Source organism: Furipterus horrens, unplaced genomic scaffold (assembly GCF_987537825.1).
Source record: "Furipterus horrens unplaced genomic scaffold, mFurHor1.1.pri manual_scaffold_6, whole genome shotgun sequence".
Taxonomy (NCBI): domain Eukaryota; kingdom Metazoa; phylum Chordata; class Mammalia; order Chiroptera; family Furipteridae; genus Furipterus; species Furipterus horrens.
In genome coordinates, this window is record NW_028327176.1 from 79,593,701 (window position 1) to 79,609,458 (window position 15,758).

The 15,758-nt window shown below is 36.2% G+C and overlaps 1 pseudogene; it reads left to right on the top strand.

Annotated features, from left to right (window-relative positions):
• Positions 1-7,505: 7,505 nt before the first annotated feature.
• On the top strand, positions 7,506-7,962 carry LOC150006597 (large ribosomal subunit protein mL42 pseudogene; annotated as a pseudogene).
• Positions 7,963-15,758: the final 7,796 nt, after the last annotated feature.

The following is a 15,758-nucleotide window of genomic DNA, read 5'->3' on the forward strand; positions in this document are numbered from 1 at the left end:
TTAAGGACCGTGGGTGTGGCAGCTTAATTCCTGTAGGCAGGGCCTTTGCTTCCCCTCAGGCTGACGCCACTTGGCCAGGAATGGTCTGCCTGCAGTGTGGGGATGAGTCAGCACTGGGACCCGGCCGGCCGCTTTCCCAGCTCTCCCCTCAAAACCACCACACCAAACTCTCCCCAAGCGTCTCCAGTCCTCTCTGTCTTCCCTCTGCTTGTGCCCAGGGTAAGTGGGGGCCAAAATATTTTTGTATGTGATCCGCTTAAGAGCTCTTTTTCTCCAGCTGTTTCTCTCCGGCTAGCAAGAAACCCTGTGGCTTTTCGCTTTTCTCAGCTGGATACTATTTTACTTTCCACTCTGTTGCTGTAGGCTGGGGAGCCCAGCTGGGGGTTTAGACCCTGCCCTTCTCAGGGGGAATCCCCGGCTGCTGAGCTGTTTCTCAGTCCCTTCAGCTGCCACCCGTGTGAGCCAGACAGCCCTTCCGGGTCTCTGCACTCCCTACCGGTCACGTTGTGATGTAGTGGCCTTTTCTGTCTCTCCGTGGTTATAAGACTTCTCTCCAGCTGGTGTTCGGTTGGTTATTCCAGATGATTTCTCCAAAATTACGTTGTAAATCCAAACTAGTTCTGGGAGGAAGTTAGTGTAGCTTCCACTTACTCCTCCGCCATCTTGTTTCTCCACCCCATTCTTGAGAGTAGGCAGAAACTTGCCATTATTTTCAAAGACCTTGGAGGTAATAGTCAACACTGTGAACAGATTGTTGTTCTTGAATTATTTTCAATTCTTGAACCTATGTTTAGTTGCAATGAAAAATATTTAAATAGCTATTTTTGATGTCATATTCTTTTTTTTTCTCTTTACATTTTTACCAAGATAACTTAGGTAGAATATAGCCATTATTTATGATTATTAAATAAAATATTCCTTTCTTTTCTACCAACTGTCTTTGAAGATTTGCCTGGTCAGCAGCCAGTAATAAGACCCCTCCTACTGGTTGGGTTTGGTAACGTGGCTTCTCAGCCCTCTTCCCTTCTGCAGCATTGTTCTGATTGGGATGGTTACATGATGCAAGCAGCTGGCAGTTTTAAGCTACTGCTTGAAAAGGAGCTGTGGACAGTTTACTAAAAATAACCTTTATATTAGCAAGACATAAATCTACATGTGTTAAGCTACTGAAAATGTAGGCTTTGTTATCACAGCATAACTTAACATTTTCTTACGAATTCAATGGACAAGATTGAGATTGCACCATGAGGTCACTTACTACAGGAAGATTAAGAATGCTAGAGGACACGACTCCTAAAGAACATAAATATTTAAGATAGTTTTTAACTCTGGCTGCTCCTTAAAATTATCTGAAGATTTTTAATTTTACTAAGTTCAAATTCCAACTTCAAAAATTCTAATTTAGTTGGTTTAAAATGAACCTATGCATCAATGTCATTATGTTGTCAACGCACTCCAGTGATTTCAATGTGCAGTCATGGTTGAGAATCACTGTTTAAGAAATTAACTAACGCAGAATGGACACAGTGAAGTTTTAAAAAGGACAATATTTTAAGATTGACAAAGAATCAGGAGATAGTGGTCCCCTGAAAACCAAATAAAATGTTAGTTTCTGTGAAAAACCATCATTAACAAAGTCAGAACAGAAGTAGAATCAATTCATCACACTTGGTAATCAGCAAGTTAGCTTAGCAAGAACAGTTTAAGTGGACTGATGAGGTTAGATATCAAGGTTGGAGACATGTGACAACTAAAACTAGTATTGTTCTTTATAGAAATTTGTGGTTTCCAGAAAGACTAGGATGAAGTAAATACCAGGCATGAGGACAGTTTTTATTTCTTTCTTGTTTATTTTGTTCTTATATTTGTTTTTATAGAGGTTTATAAGTATAGACTTATATGTACAGTATACTAATATGTTTATATTTGTATGTGCCCATGCAACCACAACAGATAAAAACAGAGTATTTTCCATCAAACTAACAGGCACCATAGTCATTTCAAATCATTATTAAGAAGTAATTTTACCTAGCCTTGACCTCCATAAAAATAGAAGTATAATGTATGATTTTTCTCTGTGTCTTTTCTTTCAACATTATACATTTGAGATTCATCTGTTTTATACTGTGCATCAATACTTACTGCCTTAGTTCCTATGTGTAAAATTCCATCGTATGACTATTTTTTACTTTGTTTTCTCTACCCAGCAATACTGATACTCTCTGCTTTGGCTCTGTTTTTTCACGCAGTAGATATCTATATCTATTTATCTCTACCTCTGTATTTATCTCTATCATCTCTATCTCTATCTCTATCTGTATATATCTATCTATATCTCTCTATATCTACATAAATACATAGATATACACATACATACATAAAGCCAGACTCACCTTCTTTGCTTCCCTTCTTTTCAAGCTTGTAGCCCTTTATAGGGAACCGGTCTGCATGGCACAGTGAATGTAGCTCAGTCCTGGTCCAAAAAACCAACAGTTGCAAGGTGCACACACAGGACCCAGGCCCGCATATCAGCTTTCCTGTGGGAATCAGGCCCGCATTGTATCTAGGCTGCTTTAAAGCTTGCTTTTGCTAAAACTCTCTCACCCTAAAATTGAGAACAACAGATGTTTAGAATATAACCTTGAAATAACTTCCTAGGATTTATTCTGAGCTGTTTCAAGGACAGGATGTGGCCAGCTTGCCCATCCTTATCATCTCCCTGCATGCACAGCATTCTCTTCTTTTTTATCTGTAAGCTATAACCATTTAAAGTAACTTTAGTATAATAATTTATGACTCTCATGGATGTAATTCCCTGAGAAAGGTAATAAAAAGCCTGTCTTGGCAAGGGTCAAGATGCTCTCCCACCTACAGGGTGGCCACTCTGTCCCTTTTCTCTGCATGACTCACTGAATCCATGTGCATTTGTTCCCCCTCACTCACAATGCCATGAATGCCAATGGTCAGAGTCTGTGACAGCCCTTCATTCGTTGCTATTCTGAAGCTGTGAGGAGATATTTTATAAATGTTGTCAGGCTTTTATAGTTGTGTTGAGCTACTTCACTGTGGGCAGAACTTAAGTCCTGTGGGTTTTTGTTTTGTTTTGTTTTATTTGGTAACTGAAAGTACTAAAGAATTCTTGTTTATTAAAGAGAAAAGCTGTGGAGCATGGGGGCTGAGATGTTTTAGAAACAGAGAATGAAGTGGTAGTATACTGTATTAGAGAGAAACTAATGAAAGATATATGTTCTAGAAGAGTAGCTATATTTGGCTTTCAATATGTAAAACCAACTTTCCTTCTTGAAACAAAGAATACATGCATATTTAAATTTGGGGGAAAGTAGTAATCTTCCCCAAAAGCCCTTTTTTAGCTTACTTGGTTTAAAAAAATATATTTGTGCCAAGATCATGTGCTGAGGGTCAGTCTGATGCTCTCACAAGCAATGACTGAGTAAGGGCCACCCTGGTTATAGAAAATGAGATGGGGAGACTTCTGATCAGGATGGCATCATCTGAAAGCATAGTACTTGTCTCTTTGCACAACCAATCAAAATTGCAATGAAGCTACAGAAGAACCATCATTCAGAGCCCCCAGAAATCTAGCTGAATGTAAGTCCTACAACTACGCAATTAAGAAATGACATCGAGACTGGAAGGGGTGAAGATGTGGAACAGGCTCGTCCCACACACACGTGTGGCAGATAAAAATCAGGAGGGATAACTCAGTAGGAAAGGATCCCAGCCCCACATCATCCTTCCCAACCCAGGATTCCAGCACCAGGAAGAGAAGTCCCCATAACTTCTGGCTGTAAAATCTATTGAGGCTTGAAGCTGTAGAAGACAAAAACTTCTGGAGTACCAGGCAGTTCCTCATAAAGAGTCCACGCATGGGCTTACTTGGGCTCACTCACTCGGAGCTCCAGTGCTGACACAGCAACTAGAAAGGCACCAGAGACTTGGGACAGGAGCTGAATTGTTTGGTATTAGGTTGAGAGTTGGAGGGGAAGCTTTATCCCATTGTTCCTTCATTGAGTCCTCCCTTCAAAGAGGCAGGAAGGCACCATATCTGAGACTCCATCAACCTGGATCTCACTGTTTTCCCTACCCTGGTGATTTCCTGAGGCCACTGCACCCCTTTACATGGCAACAGAAACCAAGGCTCATCTACAAGAAGAGAGTGTATACAGCCCACACAGTGGGCACACCTTGAGTACCCATCTTGGGTGATAGGAAAGGTTGTAGCTTCTGGACCCACCAAAACACTTACTACATTAGGCTACCCTACCAAGACTGGAAGATGTCTCATCTCTTCCTAGTACAAAGAAACAAACATGGGGAGGCTTTCAAAATGAGAAGACAAAGAAACATGGCCCAAATGAAAGAATAGAACAAAGATCCAGAAAACAAACTAAACAAAATGGAGACAAGCAATCTACTCAATGCAGATTTCAAAACATGGTTATAAGGAAGCTCAATAAACTTAGTACGAACTTAAACAGCATAAAAAAGTATCTGTTAAAAATGATGGATACACTCACTGAAATCAATAACATTTTACAGGGAGTCAACAATAGGTTGAATGAAGCAGACAATTAAATCAGGTATTTGGAATATAAGGAAGTAAAAAATATATATATGAACAGCAAGAAGAAAAAATAATCCAAAAAAATGAGGATAGTGTAGGAACCTCAGGGACAATTTCAAGCATACCAACATTCACATCATGGATAGGGGGTGCAGAAGAGGAAGGAAGGCAGCAAGAAATTGAAAATCTATTTGAAAAAATAATGACAGAACATTTCCATAACTTGGTGAAAGAAATAGACAAACAAGTCCAGGAAGTGCAGAGAGTCCTAAACAAGATAAACCCAATGCAGCCCACCCCAAGACATAAAATAATTAAATGTCAAAGGTTAAAGATAAAGAGAGAATCTTAAAAGGAACAAGTGATAAAGCAGTTAGTTACCTACAAGGGAGCTCCCATAAAACTGCCAGGTAATTTCTCAAAGGAAACTTTCCAGTACAGAGTGATTATCAAGAAGTATTTAAAGTGATGTAAAGCAAGGACCTACAATCAAGACTTCTCTACCCTGCAACACTATTATTTAGAATTGAAGGACAGATAAAGAGCTTTCCAGACAAGAAAAGTCTAAAGAAGTTCATCACCACAAAACCAGTATTATATGAAATTTTAAAGGGTATTCTTTAAGAAGAAGATAAAAAAAAGAAAAATTAAAAAAGCAAAATAAACAAACAAGAAAAACAGAAACAGAATCAGACATAGAGAATGTTTTGATGGTTGGGGGTGGACAAAAAGGTGAAGGGATTAAGAAATACACATTCATTGCTACAGAATAGTCATGGGGATATAAAATACAACATAGGGAATATAATCAGTAATAGTCTAATAACCATATAAGGTGTCAGATGGGTGCAAAATTTATCAGGATGATCACTTATTAAGCTATGTAATGTCTAATCACTGGGGTGTACACCTGAAACTAATGTAAACCTGTATGTCAACTAAAATTATTTTTTAAAAAGGAGACGGGGCTGAGAAAATGAATGCAGGGTCACAATGAGAGGTCTACTGAGGTTGGAAATAAGACATTTTTGAAGTATATTTTATTGACTACACTATTACAGTTCTCTCAATTTTTACCCTTTGTCCGCCAACCCCCAACCTGGTAATACCCTTTCCTCCAGCAATTCCTGCCTTAGTTCATGTTCGTGGGTTGTGTCTATAAGTTCTTTGGCTTTCCCATTTATTTTACTATTCTTAACATTCCCCTGTCTATTTTGTACCTACCAGTTATGCTTCTTAACCTCTGCACTCTTTCCCTGATTCTCCCCCTTCTCCCTCCCAACTGATAAACTTTCTTATGATCTCCATATCTATTATTCTGTTCTTCTTCTAGTTGCTTGCTTAGTTTGCTTTTGTTTTGTTGTTGTTTTTTAGATTTTGTTGTTGATAGTTGTGTTTGTTGTCATTTTAATGTTCATAGTTTTATTTTCTTCTTTTTCTTAAATAATTCTTTTAAAATTTTTATATAATAAGGGCTTTCTTATAATGAACTCCTTTAGCTTTACCTGGTCTGGAAAGCGCTTTATCTGCCCTGCCATTGTAAATGATAGCTTTGCAGGATAGAGTAATCTTGGTTGTAGGGCCTTGTTTTTCATCACTTTGAATGCTTCTTACCAGTCTCTTTTTGCCTGCAAAGTTTCTTTTGAGAAATCAGCTGATAGTCCTTTAGGAACTCCTTTGTAAGTAACTCTCTTCTTTTCTTGCTGCTTTTAAGATCCTCTCTTTATCTTTAACATTTAGCATTTTAATTATATGTCTTTGTATGGCCCTCTTTGAGTCCAACTTGTTTGAAACTCTCTATGCTTCCTGGACTTCTTTGTCCATTTCCTTCACCAAATCAGGCAGCTTTTTCTTCATCATTGTTTCAAATAAGTTTTCAATTTCTTGCTCTTCCTCTTCTCCTTCTGGCATCCCTATGATTTGGATGTTGACACTTTTGGAGATGTCCCAGAGTCTTCTTATTCTCTCCTCATTTTTTTTTTTTTTTGAATTCTTGTTTCTTCATTCTGTACTGGTTTATTTTTTATTTCTTCCTTATGTTCTAATTCATTGATTTGAACTCTGGCTTCCTTCCCTTCACTATTGGTTATGTGTAGATTTTTCTTTATTTCATTTAGTGTAGCCTTCATGTCTTCCTTTATGCATTTGCCATACTCAATGAGTTCTCTGAGCATCCTGATCATCAGTGTTTTGAACTCTGTATTTGATACACTTAGTATTTGTTTCGCTTAGTTCTCTTTCTGGAGTGTTGATCCCTTTTTGTTGTTGTTGTTGTTTCTTATTTTTTTGTCTATATTTCGTTGTCTCCTCAATTTGGCAGCCTCCCTGTGTTTGTTTCTGTGTATTAGGTAGAGCTGCTTTGACTCCCTGTTTGGGGACACCTGTTACATTGTAAAAGGTGGAGTCTTAGATATTTGTCAGTGCATGGCAACCCGTTTCACCACTTTTTGTTTCTATATGTGGGGGAGGGGTCATAGAGGGAACAATGCAGCTTTATAGGCACTTACTTCTTTTCCAGTCACTCGCCCTCTTCCCACATACAACTGGTGCCCCTCTAGCTGCTGCCCTGGTGTTAGTTCCCAGAGTTCGGGGGCTTGTGTACATTCTAGGACTATGGGGGAACCTCTAAATGGACTCTCCTGAGAGAAAGTCAGTTTCTTTAGCCACCCCAACCCCCACTGGTTTTCACAGCCAGAAGCTATGAGACTTTATTTCCGGCTTTGCAACCTGGGCTGCATGGTCTGGCCTGGGGCTAAGATTGCTCCCCAGATGTCCCTACCAGCTTCTACATATCACACATGAATGTGATCACTGCTGCTGCCTTACCACTGCCACCTTGCTGCTACCATACCATTTTCTCTCCTTCCTGGCTCCCCTTTGGCATCCCTCCTACCTCTATGGAAAATATTTTTTCTTGGGGCAAGATGGCGGGGTCCTGGTGAGGATCTGTCGAGCATCTTGCTTGATTCACCATGGCAGTAGCAGCAGTGAAGTGGGCGATATCAAACAGAACTATCTTGAAACATTTATTTCCAATTCAAAATGGAGGTTTATATTGCGTTTGTCATGAATCCACGTATTCTCCCCTTCCAGATGACTATAATTGCAAAGTAGAGCTTGCTTTGACATCTGATGGCAGGACTATAGTTTGCTACCATCCTTCTGTGGACATACCGTATGAACACACAAAACCTATACCTCGGCCAGATCCTGTGCACAATTATGAAGAAACACTGGATCAAGTACTGAAAACCAGATTAGAAGAAAAAGATGAACAATTTGAACAAGGACCTATGATAGAACAACTTAGCAAAATGTTCTTTACTACTAAGCACCGTTGGTATCCTCGTGGACAGCCTCAAGTACAAGTATGGTAACACATTGGACACTTCGGAAAACCTGAGTAAACTGATAAAACCCTGAGATGACATCAGGAAGGCCCCTCTGTAAGCTCAAGGAAAAGCCCAAAATAGAGCGTTGTGGGGGAAGACTTTTCTAACCAGATGTTTCCTGATAGATGGGTAAGAGTTAGTCAGAAAATGAGCATTCCAGGTAGAAAGAGAAACATGGGCAAAGGCCTAGAGACAAAAGAGCACGGTGAGCGTGCTGTGTTCAGAACTGTGGTAATTTAGTATGCCTGGAGTGTGAAGTGTGTAATGTGAAGCAAAAGAAATGAGGCTGGAGAGATAGTGCCTTGAATATGTTTCAGGAAGAAGTCTATTGTGTACAAATATGAAGTCACATGTGCAAGAAAACGAAGTATATGTGTAGGATAGGCTTCCAGCAGGCCTAAATGGGGGGACTGACCAAGGCACCCTTGTCTCAGTAAACAACTTTCATAAGGAGATTGCATAAATTAGTTGTGGTATATGCATACCATGGACAGTGAAAATGAATAAACTATAGCCACACCACCCTCATGGATGAATCTATAAAACTTCGAGCCATTCACAGAATACATAGGCAAAAGGGACAAGTACAAATGAAGATCTATTCTGAATCCTGGTAGAGGACTCAAGCAGATCCATCAGTGGTTGTAGCTTGCTGCATTACTACTGCGTTTCTTCAATTCTACAATGCACGTTTTGTGGCATTTTAATGTTTCTAAAACTGGGATTGCATCTTAAAATCAATGGGGAATTTAATATAGTATGTTTTTCTTCGAAGAAACCTCTTACTAAAACAATGTGTCTTAAAAATATATAATGTAATTTAAAAAACAAAAAAAAAATATTTTTTCTTTAAATCCTTTGTTGTTGGACTTCCATACAGTTCGATTTTCTGGCAGTTCTGGCTGTTTTTGTTTTGATATTAATTGTGATTCTTCTTATGGTTTTTTGGAGGAGGGAGAGCATGTCTATCTAAGCCTCCATCTTGGCCAGATGTCCCTGGAAATAAAACATTTCTGATAAAAATGTGATCAGCTTCTTTATGCTTTTGTCTACATTCATAGTTAGTGTATTAGTTTGCTGGAATTATCATAACAAAGTACCACAGAATGGATGGCTTGAACAATAACAAAAATTTTTCTTACAAAAAAATCAAGGTACCAGCATTGTTTGTTCATTCTGAAAATTATGAAAAAAGTATATTTATCTTGACTTTCTTTTGAGCTTGTAAATGGATGTCTTCTTCCTGTTTATCTACACATTGTCTTCCTGTATATGTATCTGTGTTTGTATCTACATTTCCTTTTTTTAAGGCACCAACCACACTTAATTAGAGTTCACTTTATAATCTCATTTTTACCTCACTTAATGATCTCTGTAAAGACCCTATCTTCAATAAGGTCATATTTGGAGCTCTTGAGAGTTAAAACTAACATACAAATTTGGGGGAAATGTGATTCAATGTAGAACACTTAGCAAAAGGATTTTAAGTAATTTTTATACATTACCACAGTATAAGTAATAAAGTTGTAGAAAAATAAACTATAACTACAAAATTTATATAGAGATTAGTTAAATGTAGTGCATGTAATAGGTTTCCTGAGGACAGTGGAGTACCATGTAGAAGTGGGGGAAACAAGAGGGTGCATGATGATAATGATTCACCCAAGATGCAAGCAATAGGGGGGTAAATTTTCTTTAGTGAGTTATATAAATAACAAATGGATTAAAAGTCATTTGTTCATCTAAGTTGTGACAATCTGTATAGTTACAGTTAAGTCTTAATAACATATGTCAGCTTCAGTTTAACATACTTTTGAGTTTTTTTCACTTAAACTTTTTTTTTTCCGTTAGGTTTACATTCAAAATTATTTTGTCTTAGTTTCTGCTGTACAGCATAGTAATTAGACAATCATATACTTTATAAAGAGTGCCCCTTGATATTTCCAGTACAAACCTGGCACTATATGTAGTTATTATGATATTATTGACTGTACATCCTATGCTGTACTTTACATCCCCATGACTATTTTGTAAATACCAGTCTGTACTTCTCAATATCTTTACATTTTCACCCAGTTCCCCAACCCACCTTCCCTCTGGCAACCATTAGTCTGTTCTCTGTATCTTCAAGTGTGTGTCTCTTTTCCTTGTTCATTTATATTGTTCTTTAGATTTCACATATAAGTGAAATTATATATTTGTTTTTCTCTGACTTATTTTACTAATCAGATTTGCATACTTTTATTTCTTATTTTTGATGAGTATAATATTGGTCATCACCATTAACTTGGAGAACTCATAGATAACCTTGCCCTAATTCTACCCTGTGAGACTAGTTGAGTACATTTATTGCATTTATTTTGAGAAGAGTGTAATAGTTTGGTGTTACTAATTCATTTTAGACACCGTTCTTATCTTTAATCCCTTTGTTCCTGTCTATCTCTGCATTTAACAGTAGGTTTTAAATAACTAAAATGATAAGAGCACAATACTTACTAATACTTAGTAAGAAGTTTCTGTTTTTCCCTTTGTTTAAAAAAGCTTCATTGTGCCAATGATTTACTCTTTATATAAAAAAGATTTCTGAAAGAAGCTAGTCAAAAGAAAATAAAAATTATATACCAAATAACAATGAAAAAATAAAACATGGTTATAAACATTTTTATTGTAATTAAAAAAACAATGCCCATCAGCTGTACAGTTATGAGGAGGGGACATAGAAAGATGATATGCTATTTTAGAATTGTCCCTAAAATTACAAAAACAATGTGATTAGATGCACAGATCCTTTTCATTTAAATTATAAGAATGTCAATACTGCTACCCATTTGAGGAACACTAGGACAGAAATTTGTCAAAAAGAAGGTCATGGAAAACAGAAAAAAATTTTTTTTAAAGTAGTAAAGCTAGTTTCCAATGGGAACTCATGAATTAAGAGTAATCAAAATTCCAAAAACCTAGGATTCTGAGAGAACCACTAGAATTTCACAAAGTGCAAAGCTGAATATTGTTATGTATGTATTTTGATTACAACTTTGGAAATTTGGGGAAAATATGTCCTATTATGATTTAAAGTGTAACTCAATATTCTGGATTGCAGCAGTGAGGGGAATATCCCTGGCCTAGTTGGTGCAGGTGTTTGGGGTTGAAGTTGGATAAAGAAAGGTTTCCCTCTAAGATTACCCCAAGATAAGCTAAAGAGAAAGGAGGGAATTGGGTAAAGGACAAACTTCTTGGAAAGTCCTAGAGGACTAAATTAATAAGAGGGAGTGCAGTCTGGACAGCTATTCCAATCCAAGCAATTGCCAAAAAGCCCAATTTTCAAGTTCCAAAACATTCTGGCTACTATCAAATAGCCATACATAGCTTAAAAGAAAAACATAATAGAATATGGAGGTCAATGATTAGAAAATAAATCTGAGTCAATGAATAGAGTAAGAAAACAATATTGAGTAGTGCTAAAGAACATTTATTTTATAATCAGATGACCCATTTATATTCCAGCTATACCACCTTATTAACAGTATAATCTTGGGCAGTTTATTTAATCTTTTAACTTAGTTTCCATCCCCATAAATTTGGAATGATAACATCATCTGTTTCCCAGGATTGCAAAACTAGATTTGAAATGCTTAAGACAAGGACTAGCATCTTGTTTTCATTATTTTAAGCAATTGTTAATACCAATAATTGAAAACTTGATCAAAGAGAAAAGCCAGCTACAATTTTCAATGTAATCTAAAACCAATTTTTTATTTGCTTATTTTTTATTGTTGTAAGAACACTTAATATAAGATCTACCTTAATTTTTTTAAGTGTGTAATACTGTATTGTCAACTATAGGTACTATGTTGTGCAGCAGATCTTTGGAACTCATTTATTTAGCATAACTTAAACTTTATACCCATTTAATAAAAACTCCCCATTTATCCCTCCTCCTTATCCTTGACACCCACCATCCTCTTCTCTGCTTCTACATTGCAGCACTATTCACAATAGACAAGATATGGGAACAATCTTATGTCCATAGAAAGATGAGTGGGTAAGAAAAATGTAGTATATGAATAGAAAAGACTGTTATTCAGCCTTTAAAAATATGGGCACATGGATGAACTTTAAGCAAGTCTCAGAAAGACAAATACTACATGACTCTACTTATATGAGGCATCTAAAACCAAATTAAAACTCAAATTTTGAGGGTCTTTCAAGCATATATAAAAGGATGTTTATATTAGTATTTTCGTTGTTATTGATATAGAAATTAAACATAAAAATAGAGAAAAATATGATGTTTTACTATTTTTAACTGGAAAATCTTGATGTAAAAGAAATTTTATGAGAAAGCACCTGATTTTTCCATTTTGCTGTTTTATTTCTCCGGAGGAAAGTCAAGGAAAATACTTAGATATTGGAATGCCAATATGAACTTAGTCATTGAGTAGTAAAGTTAATTTTCTAGTAAATGCCATTAGCACTAAGTGTATCATTCCCACAGAAGGAGAAGCATATTCAAACTGATACACAGAATCCAAACATCTGAGTTATACATTTTCCTAGTATAACATAGCTTACCTCTATATGGGCCCAGATGTTATATGAATCTATCCAGGAGAAAACAAAATAGAAATATTGTGTTCAGTGAGTAGTGTGTTAAACTTTTTGGCAACTAAGACAGCTTGTCTCCACTGAGAGGATGGGAACATGCTGGGTTTTCTAATCCAATCTTGAGCTGGGAGTATATGTTCACATATCTTCTTCCTGAACAGAAGGAGGGCTGATAGCAAGCATCCTTTCACATCTATGCTAGCATATAATTGAGTATTAATTTATTCAGAAAATATTTACTGTTCACCTGTAATGTGCCATGTAAAGCCTTGAGGATCTAACCCAGGACAGTGCTGCACTGAAGAGTTTGTATTCTTACATGAGAAGATAAACAAAACAGGTAAACAAGCAAGATCATTCTAGGTCCTGTCCCTCAAACTCTATATGTTTATTCATCTTCAACACACATGACAGCTTTATAATCTAGGTGCTATTTTTATCCCCTTTTTACATATGAGGATGTTAAGGTACAGAGAAATTTAGTTACTTGCCTAAATGTTATACATCTGCTAAATGGCAGAGTTGAGATATAAACCAAGGCAATTGGCTTCAGGGTCTGAGCTCTTTCCTCCATGCCATGGTAAATGAAGGAGCCATAATCATAAGGACAAGGTATTTTCCTCACCTCCCCTTCCTTCAATATGTATACCCACTTCCCAACCAAGTGTCTGAGTGCACATGTTGTGTTTATTTGCAAGGAGAACCAAAAGGGCCATGGGCCATATCTGCAAGGGAGACCATCTTCTTTCATTCTCTATGTTCTTCAATGCCCTTATTTTATATAATCAAACTGACACATGACTTCCTGATGTTAACACCTCTGGACTCTAGAAAAGAGTTGTGTTATGCCATTGGGGATATAAAATTATGCTACATGAATTTAGGTTTTAATTTGTAATCTCCCCCACTAATCTATAAACTGCTAGAGGTCATGACCTATGATTTTGTTAATATCATAACCTCAGTATTTAGCAAAGTTGCAGATACAGAAGATTATTTATTAAGCACTTATGAGATGGATAGATGAATGAATAAGTGTTGGGATCCCAGTTCCAATCCTACATATGATTATGACTTGATTAGTTTTCACTCTTCCACAGTGAAACAGTCATTTTCGCAGAGAGCAATGAACCATTAAGCAGTAAAATGCTGCTGCTCTCAACGGGACCATCACTGTCAGGAACAGAAAAATTAGGAGAATGATAATAATTGTTGCTTTGAACCCTTCATAGCTGAGGAAACTTTATTTAGATCTTCCAAAATAATTATCTTTTTATAAACATGCATTTGATCTCATCTTGTCTTTCACGAGTTATTCCTGTGTTTCATGCTCTGTTTTGACTCCAAACTACCTTCTGGGCCCCCATCTGTCCATAGCAAAGTGTTACAATTTTGACTTCCCCTCAGTCAAATCTGCTAGTTTCCTCCTACTCAGTTGTTATAGCACTTCAGCCTCCTTCCAAAGATCCTTGTTTTCATACTCACATTTTTCTCTACTATTCATTTACTTACACCCTTTCACAGATTTCTGTTGACATGTTCCTGACTTTGACACTTGACAGTTTTCTGAAGCTTTTGTTAAGTAAATTGAAAATTGGGATAGTATGGCAGGAATCCAGCTTCTATCAGTACATGGTATCTATTTCACATTCTCTGAGATCCTATTATAGCCACCTCTTTCATGTGGAGCTGAGGATTCAACTCCAATTGCTATGTGTTTACCGTATTTTTTTACTACTCACAATAAGTAGAACTTTAAATTTAGGCACTTAAAACTTAGCTGAGATTAAAGTAAAAAACAATACAGTGAGAGGAAGTATTTACTTTTTTTTATCTTATAAGAACTTGTATCTGGAGTATGTAAAGAACTCTTACAAGTTCACAATAAAAAGACATAAACCCAATTTAATAATGGAAAATGATTTAATAAACATTTCTCCAAAGAATAGATACAAATGGCCAAATAAATACATGAAAAGATCATCAACATTATTTTTCATCAGGAAATGCAAATCAAAGTTACAATATACAATTTCACAGTAATCAGCATGGCTATAATGAAGACAATTACAACCATTCTCAAAAATGTGAAGAAACTGGAGCCTTCATGCATTGTTGATGGGGATGTAAAATGGTGCGGTGTGATCTCATGGAAAACAGTTGTAGTTCCTCAAAAAGTTAAACAGAGTTACCATATAACCAAGCAATTCCATCCTTAGATAAATACCCAAGATAAATAGAAATATATGTCCTCACAAAAAACTGATACAAATGCTCATCATAGCCTTATTCCTAATAACCAACACTGGTAAATGAATAAAGAAAATGTAGTATATTCTTATAATGAAGTGTTACTCTATGATAGAAAGAAACAAGGTATTTGTATTCTACAACACAGATGGACCTTGAAAACACTACACTAATCAAAGAAGCCAACCCAGAAGACCGCATAGTGTGTGTATATATATATGCAAATCCACAGAGACAGAGAGTAGTTTAGTGGTTGCCAGAGGGAGAAAAAAGAAATAACTGAGAATGGGCATGAGATTTTATTTAAGGATGATGAAAATGTTCTGAAATTAAATTACAGTGATGGTTCCACAATTCTGTGAGCATAACAAAAACCACAGACCTGTACAATATAAGCAGGTGTATTTTATGGTATATAAATTAGATCTCAAAAACATCTGTTTTTAAAAAACAATAATACTATAACCCTACAGACTTCACTGAAAAATAGGTGTCATTCATTCAATGAGGCTGTAAACTTAAGGAGAAGTTGAAAGGACAAAATTATTTCTCAAAGTGAGTTATCACTACTGTGAATGAGGCTGATCACAATCTTTTTGTGGCACATCACCATCCTACTGCACATACATGCTGGAAATTTGTTCATTGGGGAATATATGTTTTATATTTTCTTTTGTCAGATTATCACATTTTATTAAATAATATATGTATATTTTTAAACTAACATATCTTAGAGAAAAACTCTGAAAACTTTTAAATAAATGGTTTCAGTTTAAAATAACAAAAATAATAAATTAATATATGAATGTGTTTTTTTCATTTTCTAAACTTTGTTTTTTGGAACACTATAGGGGAATTATTTAATATGGGTAGAAAGTGTGTGGATTTTGTTTAGATTTGTGGATTTTGACCTAATTCATTCTATG